This window comes from Salvelinus fontinalis, chromosome 10, assembly GCF_029448725.1.
Source record: "Salvelinus fontinalis isolate EN_2023a chromosome 10, ASM2944872v1, whole genome shotgun sequence".
Classification (NCBI taxonomy): Eukaryota; Metazoa; Chordata; class Actinopteri; order Salmoniformes; family Salmonidae; genus Salvelinus; species Salvelinus fontinalis.
Genome location: NC_074674.1, coordinates 35,681,227 through 35,704,209, shown reverse-complemented (window position 1 = coordinate 35,704,209; position 22,983 = coordinate 35,681,227). Strand labels below are relative to the sequence as shown.

General features: G+C 42.9%; 1 long non-coding RNA gene across 2 annotated transcripts in view; it reads right to left on the bottom strand.

Moving 5' to 3' along the window:
* Positions 1 to 7,484: 7,484 nt before the first annotated feature.
* The window catches only part of LOC129864104 (uncharacterized), a 29,260-nt gene continuing 13,761 nt past the window's right edge, over positions 7,485 to 22,983 (bottom strand). The window contains exons 2-4 of one of the 2 annotated variants that reach the window (XR_008761056.1): positions 11,514 to 11,760; positions 10,853 to 10,996; positions 7,485 to 10,195 (exon numbers count right to left, since the gene is read on the bottom strand). This is a non-coding gene — a long non-coding RNA (uncharacterized LOC129864104). Of the gene's footprint in view, positions 10,997 to 11,513; positions 11,761 to 22,983 lie in introns of both variants that reach the window. The other variant, XR_008761055.1, reaches the window with a different exon arrangement.

Below are 22,983 nucleotides of genomic sequence, written 5' to 3'. Positions count from 1 at the left end.
AAACCCTGGGGAAAAAACGAGCTCTGACAGGGAAAGATCGTTTTGAAAGGTCATCCAACTCGAAATTCCAAGTCGGGGACTCAGGCATCTTTCTAGAACTCTGACTTTCCGACCTGAAGATCGCCGATTTCGTGTCTTGAATGCACTGAAGTCGGAAGTCAGAGATTTCCCAGTTGTTTTGAACACGGCACCAGCTGTCTTGAAAGTACCGTAAGGCAGGGTAAATTCTCCAAATGAGGTTGAGAAATAGTGCATTGTGGGTAGTTTAGAAGATATCCGGAAATAAGTGAACAAATATGTAAAAAAATGTTTGTAGGTAACCAGATCGTTAATAAGTCTTTTATCACACTGTGTTGGTACTTTGAGTAAAAACCCATACTTTCTAGCCTTTAACAACAAAGCATTTTCTAATTTCAAATGAATCCCCTGCAACTAGAAATTTAGAAAAAGGTGTTGTCTTCCAAGTCGGGAATTGAGGAAGTAGCGCCAAGTAAAGGTTGGTCCAAAATTCTCAGTGTTATGCTTTACCTATTGTGTAACGGCGTCATTGAGGCATTCACATATCACTGCCATTTCAAAGTGTAGCTACTTTTTCCTTCAAGTAAAATCATTCAAATGTGACATTGATTACAGAGTTTAAAGACGCATCTAATATTATATTAGGCAACTGTGAACGCTGCGTGTAACACATCCAGTGTCAGGATAAAGAAAAAGCAAGGTCTGCTAACTTTCTTTAATTATGTTTAATTACCGCAAACAATGAATGGCAAATGCAATTTTCGTATATACGGGTTTGCTGTATCACCGCGCAGGGTAAACAGGGAACTGGCAGGAAGTACGTAAACAGCTGGTCTTATACCGCGATGACGTAGTTCCAACGTGTCTGTTGACCTATCACAGTAGAGGCTGGGCGCGGTTTAGACTTTGCCCCGCCTTTGCTGGCCCTCGGTCTTGTCCAAGCCCCTTGGCGCGTTCCTTTGTCCACATCTGGTTGCTGGGTAGATTAGCTCCGTCTTGTGTCTCCCCTTGATTCTTCACTCACACAATTCCTAATATGGTACTGAACAGTCTCCCAACCACCCTGGTTGGCCTAGAGTGATGCACCCCTCCCCTCTCCAGACTGACTACAACACACCTACCCATCTGTATTGTTTGTGTGTGTGTAACAAAACAATATTCATCTTCAAACAATATGCAAACAGGCTATAGTGCATAAACATAAATCCTAACACAACTGAGAAGCAAATTATTTATTGTTGTTGCTGAAAGAGGCAATTTGCCGAAGACCCTGAAAAGGGCACTGTGGTGGCGAAACGTTGGTGGGAGATTATTTCTAGTGTGCGACTGTTTAATTTTATAGCCGTCAGTATTATGTTATGTTTGATACTGGAGCTCTGAGTCATGCTTCGCAATGGCTAAGCAGTCAACTTTGAAGCAGTGCGCCGATAACTGAGCTGTAATAAGAACTACAGACAGCCTCAAATGGGCTATCGTTGTTTCGTGGCTGCCACCATCTTGCTAGTTCCGGATTTACTGGGACTACATCGCCTGCGCTGTAGTTCCGGAGCAGGGCAAGCATGAGAGCTGTTCAAATTTCAATGGCACATGTAACAGGTACAGTGAAATGCCTTTCTTGCTAACTCAAAACCCAACAATGTAATAATCAACAACATTGTGTTACAACCTGGCTCAAGATTGTAACAAACAATGGGAAACCACACACTGAGTAAAGGAATAACAAAATTGATTTATTCCATAAATAAAGTAAACACAACAATAAATCAGATGAGGCATGAAGGTCAGTAAATTAAGTGTCAACTGCCAAAACAAACAAAGGCATGCATAGAGAGAGGAATCTCTTGCTGAATGGGGAAACAGTGGCTTTATGCCACAGCTGAGCTTTCACAGGTGTGCCCCATCAGCACTGACGACCCTCCCAGCTCCGCCCACCTCTCCTACTCCACCCACCAATCTCCTGCAGGGGGTAAGCACAGCAAAACCCAGGAGACAGAGCAGGGAGGGGCCGTCACAAATGTATTACCAGAAAAAAGCACAAGAAATAAGAATATGAAATACACAATAAAGTAAGTAAGTAAGCATACTATATACAGGAAATATTTAAAAAGTCAGATCCAATACCATATTTACTTGTGCAGGGATACTGGAGTAATGGAGGTAGATATGTATGCGGTAAAGGAACTAGGCAACAGAATATAAGATAAACAGAGTAGTAGCAGTTTGCATGTGAGTGGGTGTGCGGGTTTATAGAGTCAATGTAAATGTATGTACATATTATGTGTGATTGAGCAAATGATGGAGTGTTTGTGTGTGTGATTGTGCATAGACAGTGCAATATTGAAATAAAAGGTCAATAAAGATACAAGGTCAACTCAGTCCGTGGAGCCATTTAGTTAGCTATATATCAGTCGTAGTGCTTGTGGATAGAAGCTGTTCAAGATCTTGTTAGTGTCAGACTTGATGCACTGGTACCTCTTGCCGTGCGGCAGCAGAGAAAATAGTCTATGGCCTGTGTGGTTGGGGTCTTTAACGATTTTCCGGGCCTTGTTTTTACACCGCCTGATATAGAGGGCCAGGATGGCAGGGAGTTCGGCCCCAGTGATGTACCCAGAGTCCTAAGCTTGGTGACGAGCTTGGAGGGGACAATGGTGTTAAACGCTGAGCTGTAGTCAATGAACAGTATTCCTCTTATCTAGGTGGGTGAGGGCAGTGTGGACAGCAATTGAGATTGCGTTGTCTATGTATCCGTTGGGGCGGTGTGCAAATTTAACTGGGTCTAGGGTTGATGGGATGGTGGAGCGAATGTGTGGCACACAACTTCCTCTGTCCTACATCCCATAATCCCCACCTCTTCTTTAACTGACCGGTGCAGAGGAAAAGATTGCCTCCCCCTTACTATTTGCGTACCACACCCTTTGCCAAAGATCGAGCCCTTTTGCCCGGATCAAGGACTTGACTTCCCTGCGGCCCAGCGGGACCTGAATATCTACCCCTTCTCTCCTCACAGCACCACATCGACCTTCTCATTACTCTCCACACCCACATGGGCGGGAATCCAGCAAAAGCTAGTCACCACTCCCATCTTTTTCAATCCCATTAACAGCACCATCATGTCCACAAACAAGTCTCCCCTATCCGACCTGCCCGTCTTCACACTACTCAACACTTCGGCCGAATCAAAGCAGATCACCACTCAGGGGTTTCACCTCCTTCGCCCATCTCAAACCTATGATCATAGCCATTAACTCGGCCGAATACACGGACACAGTCAGTTAACCTCTTACATACTCTAACATTGACATCTGGAATATACACCCCAGCCCCCACCCTACCACTGACTGGATCCTTTGAACCACCAAAACAAATAAAACGGATTATCTATATACAGTTGAAGTCGGAAGTTTACATACACCTTAGCCAAATACATTTAAACTCAGTTTTTCACAATTCCTGACATTTAATCCTAGTAAAAATTCACTGTCTTAGGTTAGTTAGGATCACCACTTTATTTTAAGAATGTGAAATGTCAGAATAATAGTAGAGAGAATGATTTATTTCAGCTTTTATTTCTTTCATCACATTCCCAGTGGGTCAGACGTTTACATACAGTCAATTAGTATTTGGTAGCATTGCCTTTAAACTGTTTATCTTGGGTCAAACATTTCGCGTAGCCTTCCACAAGCTTCCCACAATAAGTTGGGTGAATTTTGGCCCATTCCTCCTGACAGAGCTGGTGTAACTGAGTCAGGTTTGTAGGCCTCCTTGCTCGCACGTGCTTTTTCAGTTCTGCCCACAAATTTTCTATGGGATTGAGGTCAGGGCTTTGTGATGGCCAATCCAATACCTTGACTTTGCTGTCCTTAAGACATTTTGCCACAACTTTGGAAGTATGCTTGGAGTCATTGTCCATTTGGAAGACCCATTTGCGACCAAGCTTCAACTTCCTGACTGATGTCTTGAGATGTTGCTTCAATATATCCACCTAATTTTCCTTTCTCATCATGCCATCTATTTTGTGAAGTGCACCAGTCCCTCCTGCAGCAAAGCACCCCCACAACATGATGCTATCACCCGAGGGCTTCACGGTTGGGATGTTCTTCGGCTTGCAAGCCTCCCTCTTTTTCCTCCAAACATAACTAAGATCATTATGGCCAAACAGTTCTATTTTTGTTTCATCAGACCAGAGCACATTTCTTCAAAAAGTACGATCTTTGTCCCCATATGCAGTTGCAAACCGTAGTCTGGCTTTTTTATGTCAGTTTTGGAGCAGTGGCTTCTTCCTTGCTGAGCAGCCTTTCAGGTTATGTCGATATAGGACTAGTTTTACTGTGGATATAGATACTTTTGTACCTGTTTCCTCCAGCATCTTCACAAGGTCCTTTGCTGTTGTTCTGGGATTGATTTGCACTTTTCGCACCAAAGTACATTCATCTCTAGGAGACAGAACGCGTCTCCTTACTGAGCGGTATGACGGCTGCCTGGTCCCGTGTGTTTATACTTTCGTACCATTGTTTGTACAGATGAACGTGGTACCTTCAGACATTTGGAAATTGCTCCTAAGGATGAACCAGAATTGTGGAGGTCTACAATTTGGCTGATTTCTTTTGATTTTCCCATGATGTCAAGCAAAGAGGCACTGAGTTTGAAGGTAGGCCTTGAAATACATCCACAGATACACCTCCAATTGACGTCAATTAGCCTATCAGAAGCTTCTAAAGCCATGACATCATTTCCTGGAATTTTCCAAGCTGTTTAAAGGCACAGTCAAGTTAGTGTATGTAAACTTCTGACCCACTGGAATTGTGATACAGAGAATTATAAGTTAAATAATCTGTCTGTAAACAATTGTTGGAAAAATGACTTGTGTCATGCACAAAGTAGATGTCCTAACCGACTTACCAAAACTATAGTTTGTTGACAAGAAATTTGTGGAGTGGTTGAAAAACGAGTTTTAATGACTCCAACCTAAGTGTATGTAAACTTCCGACTATAACTGTATCTCTCCACACACCATCTCACGTCCTCATTTGTTGGCAGGGACATGGATCTACGTGGTTGGGGAGGGGAAATTTGCTTTCCCACCATCAGTGGGAGGGGAAATCTGCATGCACCAGTGACCACAACCACTCTCAGCATGAAAGGTAATTTTCTGTATGCAGTTGTATGCAATTAACTTATTAATAACTATATCATATGTGCTCTAGCTATCTCTACATGTGCAACTCAGGAGATCTAGCAGTTAGTTGTATGATCTTTTTTATTCAACACAACGCAATCACAACAATACATACCACTTGTTACAAAATGAAGAGTTGGTGAAAAAAGTTATGCAGTTTGATGATTTGCCTGTTAATAATTTGAGCTGAGCCCCAATTAATCAGTAAAGTTGCCTTGTATAACAAAATGTACACAAATTGTAATTGATAGAGTATTTAATAAAAGCTTCATGTACAAGTAGTATAATATACCAACTCCAGGATTCTATAAAACGCTCACAACATTGTATTTACATGAGTTATGTCAAACAAATATTAGGAGTGATGTCAGATATACTGTACTGTTTGCTGTGACATTATAGGGGTCCACCCATCTTTTCAACATGAGTACAGCATGAGGTACTTTCTTTCTGTCCTCCTTCTCAAAAACAATCAACAAGTGTTGCATCAGAGTAAAAATGACAAGGTAAAGAACCCCTTAGAGAAGTGGAAGGTTATGCATCCTGATGTAAATTATATGCAAATATGTTCTTATGTATTATTTTGTACACTGAGTGTCCAAAACATTAAGAACACCTTCCTAATATTGAGTTGCACCCCTTTTTGCCCTTAGAACAGCATAAATTCAACAGGGCATGGACTCTACAAGCTGTTAAAAGCGTTCCACAGGGATGCTGGCCCATGTTGACTAATGCTTCCCACAGTTGTGTTAAGTTGGCTGGATGTCCTTTGGGTGGTGGACCATTCTTGATACACATAGGGAAACTGTTAAGGGTGAAAAACCCAGCAGTTCTTGACTCACTCAAAGCCTGGCACCTACGACCATACCCCTTTCAAAAGGCACTTCAATCTTTTGACTTGCTCATTCACCCTCAATTACACACATGTTACACACATCTCAACTGTCTCAAGACTCCAGCCCTTCTTCTACAATGCCTTCCGCAAGTATTCAAACTCCTCGACTTTTTCCACATTTTGTGTTACAGCCAGAATTTAAAATGGGTTAAATTGAGATTGTGTCATTGGCCTACACACAATATCCTATAATGTCAAAGTGGAATTATGTTTTTATACATTTTTGAATTCGAATGAAAATCTGAAATGTCTTGAGTCAATATGTGTTCAACCCCTTATGTTATGGCAAGCCTAAATAAGTTCAGGAGTATACATGTGCTTAACGAGTCACATAATAAGTTGCTAATCTAATGCCTCGCAAAGAAGAGCACCTATTGGTAGATGGGTAAAAAAAAAGCAGACATTGAATATCCCTTTAAACACTGTAAAGTTATTAATAACACTTTGGATGGTGTATCAAGGATGGATCAACAACATTGTAGTTACTGCACAAAACTAACAAATGAGAGTGAAAAGGAAGCCTGTACATAACAAAAAATATCAAAGTGCATCCTGTTTGCAAAGAGGCACTGAAGTAAAATTGGAAAAAATTTGGCAAAGAAATTAACTTTATGTACGGAATACAATTCAAATATCCAACACAACACATCAGAGTACCACTCAATATTTTCAAGCGTGGAGGTGGATACAGCATGTTATGGGAGTTTTTTTTAGAATACAAATAAACGGAATAGTGTAGGTGTGTAAAAATGTTGAATAATAAACTACATTTATCAATCGGACTCCATTATTATGTGAATAAATGCAACATGCCCTGTGCATCTTTGTAGGATCTAGCAAGATAGCGAATTATTGTATCACCGACTTAGTAGGACTATAATGAACATGTGTCTATCTTGCACTGTTAAGCAGCTAATCCTTGCGACCAATGTTCTAGCATTCATTTGAGGCAAACAGATCACAGATGTCAAGGTGGTACCCAAGCATGTGTTATGTGTAATTAATAACTATCAATAGACCTACTAAATTATAAGCTTATAGTCAAAGAATTACTTAGTAAAACGAGGAATGCATTTACTCAATTCAACTAATAATTTATTAGTCAGGAAATAATTGACACAATTACAGTGTACATGAAATACTAGATATTTTAAACTACTCAGAGTAAATTACTATTATCACCAATAGGCTAAGACTTTAGTCTTCAGTTCAGAATAATCTCAAAGAGAAAAAACTGTGTGTGTCTTACACACAGGAGCTTGGTAGCAACTTCTCAAAGTATGAGCGTATTCAATGCCCTTTTAACCAAATTCAAGTGGGAACGCACCCCCAACCTGAATTAACATTTCTTAGCACTTTGTTAGTAAAAACAAAAAAGACAGGAACACACCCATATTCTAATCAACTCAATTTTAATGTTATGACCAGACAACAGGAATGTGCCTGAACCAGTCAACTCAACATACAATTTCAATCCATTCACTTTAAAAATACACCATCCAGAAAACATACAATGCAATAAGACATATCAAAATGTATAGCTCTTTATGAAATCTTGAAACAATCCAAACATGACAATTTAATTCACACAGCAACATCAGTTGTCACACCTCTCCTGGCGTCAGACCTCAGGACTTCCTTGGGAACGTCTCTTCCCCGAGATTTCCACAGTGAAGGTGTGACTCTCTCCTGTGAGATGCAAATATAAAGCCATCCATCCGGACAACGTCAAATTGAATCAACATGCCAGGCTGGCGTCAGCAAGTGGCATCTTCATCATCGCTCACATTTGTTCACTCTCTATTTTTCGTCTACAAGAGCTAAGTACAGGCAAAATCCTAGAGGAAAACCTGGTTCAGTCTGCTTTCCAACACACTGGGATACAAATTCACTCTCAGCAGGACAATAACCTAAAACACAAGGCCAAATATACACTAGAGTTGCTTACCAAGACACTCGCTTTGTGAGTTATTTTATTTAGGAATTGAACAGTCAGCAAAACAAACGCGGTGGCGATGTTGACAAACACTGAAGGTCCAGAGAGACGTCCAGGATCCATTCCTTAGATACTTTAGTCCCCAGAGGTCTTAACCTAGAGAAGGACGATAGCATGCTTTTGTGAAGGACCCCATCGGTTTGTTGGTCCAGTGACAACCCCCCCCCCCCATTTGTAATTCTTGTTTACACATGGAGGAAGCTTACTAGCTCACTAACTGTTGTCCAAACCACTTGTTAGATCTCTTTGCCTAAGCTTTTTATGTTTTTTGTTGTTGTTACCCCTGGTGCTGCTTAGCCCTGTTGTTCATTTTCCAATACTCAACATATTCAACATGCATTATGAAGTAATATTTGTATATCAATTACACCTAAGCTTTCCCAGTTTTCCATGTTTTCTTTTTTTTTACTGGTTCCACTTCTGTATTTCATTACTAGGTGGAGACAATGACCATAGCACCCCACACCCTGAGTACCAGCCTGTAGGAAGACTGGGCTGTGGGCCGGACGTCCTGGGGCAGGCTGCGCTGACTTCAGACAATGGGCATGGCACTTTGGGCTCCAGCACATAATGGCACCAGCAGTCCAGTCTATGAGGGGATTGTGTTGCTGGAGCCAAGAGTTTCACAATACCACCGAAACCCGAGGAAACTTAATCAGCATAAATTGGATTGCCTCGCTGTGGTTCCCTAACACTTGTAGGTTGATGGGAGTGCTATTGTGAGTGACCTGGCCTATAGAGCGCCCGACCAGCGCTCTAACGTCCACGGGATAGGAGAGGGGCTGAGTGGGGTCATTGGCCCCAGAGTCGATGAGTATCCGGAGGGATTTTGTCTGGTTCCCCCACAGCAGGATGGCATGGAAAGGGGTGCAATTAAGGGAAGAGGAAAACTTCAACATATGGCCGACCAGGGTACTCGCCCCTTCTTGATGAGCCTGGGTTTTTAAATAGGCAGGTACCTACAACATTTCCCGTAGCTCCACAATATAGACTGCTCTGGGTGTAGATGGACTCCTGCCCAGGTGCATGGACTCCGAAAGGAGGCAAGTTGGCAGCACTCGGTGACGTCGGGTTCACGCGGACATGTAGACTTCGGGGGTTTCCGGGATTCTTTGGAGGCGAGGTGGGAATCGAGGGTGAATGAAGACGATAAGGCACAGATTGGGCACCTTCTCCCTCCTACGTTCTCGAAGCCGCCCATCGATCCGGACAGTCAAAGTCCATGGGCAGCTCCCGGGCTGCGAGCTCATCTTTGATCCCCTCCGATAATCCATGAAGGAACATGTCGAACAATGCTTCCACGTTCCAGGAACTCTCAGGTGGTAAAATCCACTGCGTAGTCTACCACACTACGGGAGTCTTGACGTAGCAGCCTCTCTCCTGGACAACGGAGAATCAAACACCTTCCGAACTTCTGCCACGAACTCCTCCAGACTGAGCCAGACTAAAGACTACTCCCACACCGCCGTAGCCCAGGCTCCCTCCCTCCCAGACATCTGCGTTGATGTACTCCATCCTCGAGGGGAATGAAGAAGGCTGCAGCTCAAAAATGAGGGAGCACTGGGAGAGAAAAGCCCGTCAAGTTCCAGAATCTCCAGCGTAGCGCTCCGGAGGAGGTAAATGGGGTTCTTGGGACACTGGGGTAGGCTGAGAAATTACTGGTGTGAACCACTGCCCAGTAGAGAATCCGCGGAATTGTATCGAACGCCTGGTCATGGCGTTCTGCCAGGGTATGGAGTCCCTCCATAACACATTGCAGTAACTCCTCGTGTCTTCCAATGGTGGCTCCTTGAAGGGAGACAGCATTGTGGAGTTGGTCCGAGTCTGCCATTAACTCAGAATAAGATCCAGATGCAGACAGCTAGAGATGTTTATTGACCCAAACGGGGAAGGCAAAAGACAGGTCAAAGACAGGCAGAGGTCCGTAATCCAGGGCAGAGTGTATAAGGTACTGAACAGTAGGGAGGGTCGGGGTCAGGCAGAGGTTCGTAAATGGGTCACAGTCGGGCAGGTACAGAACAGCAGGCAGGCTCGGGGTCAGAACCAGGGAAACAGAACTTGATGAAGCAGGGAGATGGGAAAACACGCTGGTAAAACCTGACAAGACGAACTGTCAACAGACCAACAGAGAACACAGGGTGGAAACGAGCATAAAGACAGGTGAAACAGATCAGGGTGTGACAATATCTAGGAATTCCATAAGGTCACTTTCATCAGTATGGGTGTTTTGAAATAAACAGGTAGTCCAAATCAGTGTTAAATCGCCCTCTAGTGGCCTCATGGGTGGAATGTTATTAATATTTTTCACAATTTCATAATTAATCAAATAAAAGTAATGCCAAAAATCTGTTGTTTCTATGTCAAGCGATTGTTATATTTCAGTCTTCACTGATGTATAAAGTGTAATATTGGTATGAACTCAAAATTGAATGCATTTCAACTCTAACTGACATGTTAGAGGTGTCTTATTTTCTTAAGCCCATAACCATGTGTAGTGTGTACTTTTGTTTCAAAGTATATTTGTTTAAGACTATCAAGAAACACTGTGTGACCCTGACTTAGGCCACTGCAGTAAAATGTTTTAAAATAACTTTCAGAAAACAGTATGCAAGATTGATAGATATCATTAACAATAGTTTCTCCTATACTTCCATAGCCATATGGTTATGCCTCTAATCATGCCGCTTATAAAACATCTTAGATGCACACAAGCACCATTGTCAATTCAAATGTAAAGGAGTCTTTGTTTTTAACCAAGACACTATACCATTGAGGATCTGCTGCATGGTTTGTCGTATTGGATCCTCTGCTCAGCTGAAGTGTGGGAACATCGCCTAGTGATGCAGCCTGCAGCTCCACTCTAGTTAGCCAGGTAGCTCTCTGGTAGAGGCAAGGAATCAGCAGCGGCCAGCTTGGAACACAATTGAAATTGGATAAATGGCATGCGATCAACGTTAGCTGGAGGTGGAACACACAAGAGGACCTCAGGTATGTGGCATGTGAAAACAAACAGTAAATGACACTCAAGCCAATAAAGAAAAAAAATGCAGGCAAACTGGGATAGAGCGTGGGTTTGTCGGTATTGGATTTTGATACTCATTGCTCAGCTGAGGTGTGGGAACGTCGCCTAGTGACGTCAGTAGCCTACAGTAGTTTTTTTCAGGAACAAGGGGTGTCCAAGCATAAACATGATCATTAATCCCAGTATCATGAACCTCTGACGCCACACTTTCCTCACTTACATCGACTCTCTCAGTTATATCATTGTAACGTAGGCCTACATCTGACACACAACTTGTGTCATCATGCAGTTGCAGCATCACAGTGATATTGCTGTGACCAGCATCTGCATCCTCAACGACGTTACTTACACAGTAAGTGTGATCATGTACAGCAGACGCTTTCACATGATCAACGTTCACACTTACCTCTGTGCCAACCGTATTCCTTTGTCTTTCAATTGGGCATTGTGACCCCTTTTGAGGACGATCAGGGGAGGAGAAAATGGTGGGCACAGCAGTCGAGATGAGGCGGACCTTTCCCTTGTCATCATGCTGAAAACACTCGTGTTCAAAGTGATGGGCACAGAGACGAGAGTGTTGGCTTTGTTTGCAATTCATCCACCTGAAATCTGCTACCCACTGCTGCAGCCTGAGCTTGTCATGAAATGGGAACCTGTGGAAAACGATAATGTATTTAATAGTAGGCTAGGTTTTAGTCAAGGATAAACTGCAAACGACAGTGTAAACAGTCCTTACTTGACACTAAAAGGTTTTATTCTACACCCATTTGAATAGAAGAAAATATAATAATTTGTTTGTATAGATCTTCTTAGGGGACCCCGACCCCACGTTTGGGAAGCACGTACCGAGACCACCTTTTCATACTAATCTTCTAAAAATAAGTTTGCTCAAGCAATGCAGACACATTTATTAATGTAATTACACTCTGTCTTATTTTTACTTTAATGAGCTAGATAACAGAATAGTAATGGTGTTTACCTAGCCATCTATAATTGTGTTTGAAAGCTATTTAATGTGAATTTGACACACACTAGCTTGCTAGCCTCAATCAACGACATTCAATGTGGGCTGGCTAACCAAGATACTAGCTAAAGAAAATCCCTAGCTAGACAAACTGCACAGATCACTTCAAAATCATTTAATTTTTTTAGGATAAAGTATCTAGCTAACGTTAGTTATAGCCAGGCTGACTTGAGTCACATTAGATCTGTTACATTTAGCTTGTTAGTGAGCTGGCGATCTCACGAATAGCAAGATATCTAGCTAAAATGGATCCATGTGGATTCTAGCTAGCTAGATAGCATATATATACAGCACCAGTCAAAAGTTTGGACACCTACTCATTGAAGGGTTTTTCTTTATTTTTACTATTTTCTACATTGTAGAATAATAGTGAAGACATAAACTATGAACTAACACATATGTAATCATGTCGTAACCAAAACAAGTGTTAAATTTAAATATATTTTATATTCTTCAAAGTAGCCACACTTTGTCTTGATGACAGCTTTGCACACGCTTGGCATTATCGCAACCAGTTTCATGATGAATGCTTTTAAAACAGTCTTGGAGGAGTTCCCACATATGCTGAGCACATGTTGGCTGCTTTTCCATTACTCTCTAGTCCAACTCATCCCAAACCACCGCTCTTGGGTTGAGGTCAGGTGATTGGAGGCCAAATCATCTGATGCACTACCATCACTCTCCTTCTTTATCAAATAGCCTGGAGGTGTGTGTTGGGTCATCATCCTGTTAAAAAACAAATGATAGTCCCACTAAGCCCAAATGAGATGGGATGGCGTATCGCTGCAGAATGCTGTAGTAGCCATGCTGGTTAAGTGTGTCCTGAATTCAAAATAAATCACAGACAGTGTCACATGCAAAGCACCACCTCCTCCATGCTTCACGGTGGGAACCACACATGCGGAGATCATCTGGTTAGAAGAGGATAGCATAGACAAACAAAGAACACGAGGAAAAAAAGGGAGAAAGGAATGTAATCTACAAAGTCAGATTGTCTGCGTCTCACAAAGACAGTTGGAAACAAAAATCTCACATTTGGACTCATCAGACCAAAGGAAAGATTTCCACTGCTTGTGTTTCTTGGCCCAAGCAAGTTTCTTCTTCTTATTGGTGTCCTTTAGTAGTGGTTTCTTTGCAGTAATTCGACCATGAAGGCCTGATTCACAGTCCCCTCTGAATAGTTGATGTGGAGATGTGTCTATTACTTGAACTAAAGCATTTATTTGGGAAGCAATCTGACACGCAGTTAACTAATGAACTTATCCTCTGCAGCAATGACCTGCCACTGGCATTAAACAAAGCATGTGTCCATGTATGCTGATGATTCAACCATATACACATCAGCAACCACAGCTAATGAAGTCACTGAAACCCTTAAAGAGTTGCAGTCTGTTTTGGATTAGGTGTCCAGTAATAAACTGGTCCTGAACATCTCTAAAACTAAGAGCATTTTATTTGGTACCAAATCATTCCTTAAGTTCTAGACCTCAGCTGAATCTGACAATGAATGGTGTGGCTGTTAAAGTTGAGACTAAATTACTTGGTGTTACCTTAGATTTTAAAACGGTCATGGTCAAAAAACATAGATTCAATGGTTGTAAAGATGGGGAGAGGTCTGTCCGTAATAAAGAGATGGTCTGCTTTTTTGACACCACACTCCAAAAAGCAAGGCCGTAGTATTGTCTTAATTATTGTCCAGTCCTGTGGTCGAGTGCTGCAAGGAAAGACCTAGTTAAGCTGCAGCTGGCCCAGAACAGAGCGGCACGTCATTGTAATCAGAGGGCTAATATAAATACTATGCATGCCAGTCTCTCTTGGCTAAGAGTTAAGGAGAGACTAACTACATCACTTCTTTTTATAAGAAACATTGTTTTTTCTGAACATTTCAACAGAACATCAACAATCAATTGGCAAAACTGAATATATACAGTACTTTCAGAAAGTATTCAGACCATGACTTAATATTTTGTTACATTACATCCTTACTCTAAAATGGCTGAAAGAAATATATAAAATCCTTATATATATATATATATATATATATATACACTGCTCAAAAAAATAAAGGGAACACTTAAACAACACAATGTAACTCCAAGTCAATCACACTTCTGTGAAATCAAACTGTCCACTTAGGAAGCAACACTGATTGACAATAAATTTCACATGCTGTTGTGCAAATGGAATAGACAAAAGGTGGAAATTATAGGCAATTAGCAAGACACCCCCCAAAACAGGAGTGATTTTGCAGGTGGTGACCACAGACCACTTCTCAGTTCCTATGCTTCCTGGCTGATGTTTTGGTCACTTTTGAATGCTGGCGGTGCTCTCACTCTAGTGGTAGCATGAGACGGAGTCTACAAGCCACACAAGTGGCTCAGGTAGTGCAGTTCATCCAGGATGGCACATCAATGCGAACTGTGGCAAAAAGGTTTGCTGTGTCTGTCAGCGTAGTGTCCAGAGCATGCAGGCGCTACCAGGAGACAGGCCAGTACATCAGGAGACGTGGAGGAGGCCGTAGGAGGGCAACAACCCAGCAGCAGGACCGCTACCTCCGCCTTTGTGCAAGGAGGTGCACTGCCAGTGCCCTGCAAAATGACCTCCAGCAGGCCACAAATGTGCATGTGTCTGCTCAAGCGGTCAGAAACAGACTCCATGAGGGTGGTATGAGGGCCCGACATCCACAGGTGGGGGTTGTGCTTACAGCCCAACACCGTGCAGGACGTTTGGCATTTGCCAGAGAACACCAAGATTGGCAAATTCGCCACTGGCGCCCTGCGCTCTTCACAGATGAAAGCAGGTTCACACTGAGCACATGTGACAGACGTGACAGAGTCTGGAGACGCCGTGGAGAACGTTCTGCTGCCTGCAACATCCTCCAGCATGACCGGTTTGGCGATGGGTCAGTCATGGTGTGGGGTGGCATTTCTTTGTGGGGCCGCACAGCCCTCCATGTGCTCGCCAGAGGTAGCCTGACTGCCAATAGGTACCGAGATGAGATCCTCAGACCCCTTGTGAGACCATATGCTGACACATGCACATTTGTGGCCTGCTGGAGGTCATTTTGCAGGGCTCTGGCAGTGCACCTCCTTGCACAAAGGCGGAGGTAGCGGTCCTGCTGCTGGGTTGTTGCCCTCCTACGGCCTCCTCCACGTCTCCTGATGTACTGGCCTGTCTCCTGGTAGCGCCTGCATGCTCTGGACACTACGCTGACAGACACAGCAAACCTTCTTGCCACAGCTTGCATTGATGTGCCATCCTGGATGAGCTGCACTACCCGAGCCACTTGTGTGGGTTGTAGACTCAGTCTCATGCTACCACTAGAGTGAAAGCACCGCCAGCATTCAAAAGTGACCAAAACATCAGCCAGGAAGCATAGGAACTGAGAAGTGGTCTGTGGTCACCACCTGCAGAACCACTCCTTTATTGGGGGTGTCTTGCTAATTGCCTATAATTTCCACCTTTTGTCTATTCCATTTCCACAACAGCATGTGAAATTTATTGTCAATCCGTGTTGCTTCCTAAGTGGACAGTTTGATTTCACAGAAGTGTGATTGACTTGGAGTTACATTGTGTTGTTTAAGTGTTCCCTTTATTTTTTTTGAGCAATGTATATACATATATATACAAACATTTAAAAAAAAAACGTGTTTTTGGTTTGTCATTATGGGGTATTGTGTGTAGATTGAGGAATTGTTAATCTATTTTAGAATAAGGCTAATGTAACAATGAGGAAAAGGTCAAGGGGTCTGACTACTTTTCAAATGCACTGTATATAGTGTGGGTATTTGTATTAGGGTGGTCATAGTTGGTCAGCTAACTTATTGCAATATTAGTAAACAATTGTTTTAGTATTACATTGTCTAAAGCTGTTCACACTGAACACATCCCAAATTTCATCTATACAGCTAATAACAAAAATGGCATGTCAACAAAAGTTGCCATTAACAGTGCGCTTTTGCTACGTTACTTTGGACAAAATCAAGATGCAATGTTTTTTTTAAAAATGCATCTTACTACAGCTCAATTTGAGCTAATTCTGAATGTGATTTATTTATAGCAAATTCTGCTATAACTTAAACCTCTACAATAGTTTGATGGCCCTAGGCTATTGCACTTAAAGTGCTGTACTTTATGGTACTGGATGTCCATGACCCACACATGCAGCTGTAAGATTACCTTATCTGACTGATAGCTAATCTTTGCACTTTAGCTCAATGGTTATTTGTAACCAATAGCATAACCCCTGTACCCAGAAATACTGCTAGGTCAGTTGGGTTTCTCATCTTGACTATGGTGCTCCTCAGCTATGGTTATTCTTAAATCTAAAGATGTTGTCTTGACTACAAATTCCCAAATTGGAAAGCATTGATGTGTAATCCAAAGGGAACCTGCACACCATTGTGAAAGGCTATAGGCTGAAAAGTAAAATGTACTAAGTTTTAAATAAGTAGTCATAGTTTGTATACGTAGTTCAATGTGTACTGCCAACCCCTTTTAACATGTCCCTCCTCAACACTTAGGTTTGCCAGATGATCTCATCCAGAAGGGCAAGGACATCAAGGGCGTGTCGGAGATTGAGCAGAATGGAGACCACTTCAAAGTGACCGTGACCACAGGCACCAAGGTCATGGTCAACTCGTTCACGGTCGGCCAGGAGGCTGAGCTGGAGACATTGACTGGAGAGAAGATAAAGGTGAGTTTGTCAACCAGACACGCCCCGTAATTACTTGGCCTCATGGGTACACCTAAACGTTGGTTAACTTGTACTTGAGTTGTAAATACACTACATGACCAAAAGTATGTGGACATCTGCTTGTCGAACATCACGTTCCAAAATCATGGGCATTAATATGGAGTTGGTCCCCCCTTTGCTGTAATAACAGCCTCCACTCTTCTGGCTTTCTACTAGATGTTGGAACATTGCTAATGGGACTTTCTTCCATTCAGCCACGAGCATTAACTGAGGTCAGGCAATTAGGCCTGGCTCGCAGTCGGTGTTCCAATTCATCTCAAACGGTGTTCGATTGGGTTGAGGTCAGGGCTTTGTGCAGGTCAGTCAAGGTCTTCCACACCAATCGACAAACCATTTCTGTATGGACCTCGCTTTGTGCACAAGGGAATTGTCATGCTGAAACAGGAAAGGGCCTTCCCCAAACTGTTGCCACAAAGTTGGGAGCACAGAATTGTCTAGAATGTCAGTGTATGCTGTAGCGTTACAATTTCCCTACACTGGAATTAAGAGGCCTAGCCCAAACCAGGAAAAACAGCACCAGACCATTATTCCTCCATCAAACTTTACAGTTGGCACTATGCATTGGGGCAGGTAGCGTTCTCTTTGCATCCGCCAAACCCAGATTTGTACGTTGGACTGCCAGATGGTGAAGAGTGAGTCATCACTCCAGAGAACACATTTCCACTGCTCCAGAGTACAATGGTGGAGAACTTTACACCACTCCAGCCGATGCTTGGCATTGGGCATGGTGATCTTAGGCTTGTGTGCAGCTCCTCGGCCATGGAAACCAATTTTATGATGCTCCAGACGAACAGTTCTTGTGCTGACGTTGCTTCCAGAGGCAGTTTGGAACTTGGACCCGAATGGATTGTTACTGAGAACATGAAGATGTTAGTGATTTTTACACGTGACGCACTTCAGCACTCTGTGGTTCTGTTCTCTGAGCTTGTGGCCCAAAACTTTGCGGCTGAGCATTTGTTGCTCCTAGTCGTTTCCACTTGACAATAACATCACTTAGCTGATCGGGGCAGCTCTCGCAAGGAAGAAACTTGACAAATCGACTTGTTGTAAATGTGGCATCCTATGACTGTGCCACGTTAAGTCACAACTCTTCCGTAAGGTCTTTCTACTGCCAATGTTGGTCAATGGAAATTGCATGGCTGTGCGCGCTATGTTATACACCTGTACAAACAATAGTACGCAAGTATAAACACCCTGGGACCACGCAGGAAGGAGACACGTTCTGTCGCCTAGAATTGAACATACTTTGGTGCGAAAAGTACAAATCAATCCCAGAACAACAGCAAAGGACCTTGTGAAGATGCTGGAGAAAACAGGTACAAAAGTATCTATATCCACAGTAAAGCGAGTCCTATATCGACACAACCTGAAAGGCCGCTTGGCAAAAAAGACGACACTGCTCCAAAACCGCCATAGAAAAGCCAGACTACAGTTTGCAACTGCACATGGGGACAAAGATCGTACTTTTTGGAGAAATGTCCTCTGGTCTGATTAAACAAAAATATAACTGTTTGGCCATAATGACCATTGTTATGTTTGGACGAAAAAGGGGAGATTTGCAAGCCGAAGAACACCGTCCCAACCGTGAAGCACGGGGGTGGCAGCATCATGTTGTGGGGGTGCTTTGCTGCAGGAGTGACTGGTGCACCCTTGTCGTAACACAACTGATTGGCTCAAACGCATTAATAAGGAAAGAAATTCCACATATTAACTTTTAAGAAGGCACACCTGTTAATTGAAATGCATTCCAGGTGGCAACCTCATGAAGCTGGTTGAGAGAATGCCAAGAGTGTGCAAAGCTGTCATCAAGAGAAAGGGTGGCTACTTTGAAGATTTGTCTAATGAGCAAGCCAAAAAGCAAAGGCAAAATCAGTGGGTGCAGTTCCCTTTTAAAGTAAACCAAAGTTTTAAAAATACGTAAAAACGCCATCTAAGCAGTTATCAAATAATGTTACCGGTATATGCAGTTAGCAGAGTCAGCTAATCCAATAGTGAGATTGTGAGGTAAAGGTGGCATTGGGCAGATGAGAAGAGTCAACAATAAGATGGCAATCAGAGGAAGGCTCCAGGCAGATGGAAATGATCACAGCAGCACAGTCAGTCAGCTAAGCCAAGGTTGAAAAACTCTGGAAGCCTACGTCACGGAGAACAGAGTAAGTACTGGGTTTGAGGAGCTAGAGGTGTAACTTTGTTCAACTCTGAGTAACCGGTCATACGTAAGTTTTGCAGGTAAATTTCTATGGCAAACTAACCTGCTCCGGGGCAGGCTAACTCCTTTTGTCCTAAATAAAGTGTCTGAGCCACGAGTTGAGGACCAATGAAATCAGATACCCTCCATCTCGCAAAGATTGTCATCATCCCCTTCATTTGAAGAAGACAATTGAATAAATACTGTATTAAGATGTTTGTGTAAAAAAGGTATTAAATACTATGACAGCGTTTGCTTTCCAAACCGTATTTTTTCCACACGACTGTATTTAGAATTTTGTATAAAGCAAATTACAGCCGCAACCAATCATATAGTTCCCATTCAAGTCAAGACTGGCAGCTATTGCTCGTGTACCCATGAGTTTAACAATCAAATGGCCAGGTTTAGCGGCTCCAAACCCCTTCTATGGATGATATGTCTGTGGCCACAACACAACAAGATGTTCCACAGATAGGAGCGATAGGAGTGGGGAAAAGGAGCTTGTGCATTGATAAGCACACCTATTTCACACCATAGACTGCTGAATTTGCAAGATAACTTTTCTTTCATTTTGATTTAGGCTCAAACGAAAATTTGGCACTGACTCGCCCATGGATTGATGTTTCAGCATCGTCTCATTGAAGAGTTCGACTTACTATGTGCAACGTGCACTAGCAGTTAAAAATATGCTGGAGTTTATCTTCTGTAGATTTGTAATGGCGGTTGGCAACCAACTTTAAGATGCATTACCGCCACCAACTGGATTGGATTATGGACCAGAGATGGAAGGACTAAAATACCCTAAGGAAAATAAATACATAATTAAATACTATATCCCCTGAAGATATCCCCAGCAGTTCACTTAATCTTGGCTTTTCAAACCAGTTACTCTACAGACCTAATAATAAATCACTCCATTTCCCTCCCATATTTCTGGCACTGAAATAGAATGTGTTCCACGGTCACCAGCGCCTCCTGACAATGATCACATCTCCCAGATGGCTGTTTCCCCACCAATTTGTACTATTGAGCCTTGTGTACCAGTCTCAGCATTGTGATTACACTTTCCTCCCTTCTCTCTCGGCCTGATGTCTTTGCCCCCACCTTTTCCTGAATCTTATACAGGTTTCTTCCAGTTCCCTCCCGTTTCCACAGTGCTTGCCATTTGTTTTTATGGTTAAAAACAGCTTTACTGATTGACAATTCCATCTCAACATTAGGATGTTTAAGAACTTGCTTGTCGATCACATCCTCATTTCCATCTACTCCCACATGAGCTGGGACTCAGACGAACATCCCAAATATCTGTCTCACCCTTTACAAGCACTGCAAAACCTCATACAATACATCCTGTCTGCTCCGAGACACAAGTTAATTTAAGCTCATCGGTGCTGCAAAGGTGTCAGAGCCGATGACTACCCTGTCTGGCCTCACCACCTCCACCCACTCTGCAGCCAAGAGTATGGCCATCAACTCCATTCTCTAAATTGAAGAAAGTGTCTACCATCACCTAATTTTCCTGTTCCTTCTGTATAACTGACTCAAGGCACACAGTACAGGATCCATTGTTCCCCTGCCTTTTCTGAACCCACTTTGATCTTGTGACATTAGTCCTCTATTCTTCATAAAGTAAGTCAGCCTGCCTTTCATCCTTTCTATAACTTTCCATACATGTCTACGCTATCGGCCAATCGCTTGAAGGAGTTGTAGGGCCTTCCCCTGGTTTCTGTATTGGCAACCACTAAAGCCTACTTCCAAGCAGTTTCCCTTCCTGCCACACCTTATTGTAAATGCCCAATACTTTCTCCATTGCAGTGTCTCTGAGATGAGACTTCATGATGTAACACATCAGGAGATGCTACCCCAGCTTTAGCTAAGGCTCTCTTATCTCATGCAATGTAAAAGGGGAATCCAATGCATCCCCCACCATCTCCCTCTGATCCAGGATCCCCGGATGTTCTCTTCTGTCTGATTATTAGAGCTGTGCACCTTCACAAATGCCTGAGCTAACATATCTCTCACTGCAACAATCGCCCCACTTTCAGCACAGGGAGATCCCAATCTTGTCTGACCCCACTCATCCTCTTAATCATCCCCCATACCACTACCAAAGTAAAAGTTCACTATAACCATGTTCCCACCTCCCAACACCACCTCTTCCACTACATACTCCTGTACTCCCTTCACCCACTACCGTCCAGTTTGATCGGGCACGCTGCTAATTTATCAACTACACATTTACATACCTGCTTGAGTTTGACCTCCTCATACTGTTTACATTTAAACACACCAAACTTCCATCACGAAGACCTTCAGCAGACACAACCTCTCCTACTTTACTCTCCAAATCCCTAGTCAACATGATCGGACTCGCCGCCGTGACTCCACCCTCGTCCTTAAATTTCACCAACACCTTGAACTCACAGTACAATACTGCGAACCGAACCTCCCTCATCACTACTCTCCTCCGACAAGACCTGCAAAGTCTCCTCAGGCGTCCTCTTCTTCTTAACCTTCCCTCTCACTACTCTACCTCCACCTTTTTCCTCTCCACCACTACACTCCAACCAGTCCTCCTCAACTCTTAACCCCCCTTACCCATCCAGTCATCTCTGCTCCAGTCACAGTCCAGTGTTGCTCAACCACCTCCACAGGAGGTAGCGGCAGGCAGACGTGCAATATCCCTGTCGTAGTACGGATGAAGTCTGAGTAGATCTCGCTTGCTTCGTAGGATACCCCTCAGGTTGAAAGGTTGACCAAACAAATTGGAGGACAAAAAACAAATAAAGAACAGACAAGTTACTAAACAATTAAGAGCAGGCAGGAATGATTTTCCACTTTCCTTTTGAGCCAGAGGTAAGCCTGCCAGTGCAGGATAAATCAGTTGCCTGGAATTTAGGTTTACTAGTGTTTTAATCCCCAAAGATGTAACATGCATTTCTCGAAACACCAAGTGCGATTAGGATTGAAAGGGAGCGCTGCTCTCGGATCAACCTTCGCCATTCAAGTCTAACCTTAACATTCAAATTATTTCACAATACTGATGACAGATAAGCTCTGAGTTACATACCACCTACGTCTTCAAATATTGAAGTGGCTTATTCTAATGCTTACCGAATAAAACTGCACTTAAATCACTTATCATTGAGCACATGTTAGGCTACACATCATGAAATGAGTTCAGACAAATTAGACAGCCTACTAGTGGCAAAATATAACTCAATTGATGGAACATGACATTTATTTAAATATGATTCAAATAGGCCTATAGTTAACTCTTTATATTTTAATGCAGTCATCTCGGTTTTCATTTGAAGCATCTTTTTACCCATTGCTTTGTATCAATTGCAAAGACATTGGCAACTTTGTTTTGATGTTATCTGTGGTCACATATACACCTTGTGATTCTATGCTTAGTGGAGATCTTCTGTGTATAAAGTGACGTGGGAGGGCAAAAAAAGCATCTAACGACTGACTTAGCTGTACGAGTGGTCTGCGGCAGGCGTTAGATTAATAGCGATGGTTTTGGGAAACAGTTCGGTGATTTAACAACGCTCCTACGAAAGTTCTAACAATGAACTTCGCCTTAAAATGCTTTTGGGAAACCGGGATTGTAGCAGCTGAGTAGGATTATGCCGTCCTCATGTGTGGGGGGAATCTGAATGGTTGTTTACATCACACCACCTCGTGATTGGTCGATTGTACCTCAACACTTGGTTTCCATCGTTGAGAAATATCAGCGAGGATGAGGAAGACTGAGGCCCAACTCGGTCTCCCTCCAGCAGGTGGCGTTTGTGTGTTGCGTCGCCCACCAAGCAAGGAGTTTTTGTATAGAGGTCAATGAGAGCTTATTGAATTTGGTCAACAAAAAAATGAATGGCATATTTGCTCTGTAAAGTTTGTTTGAT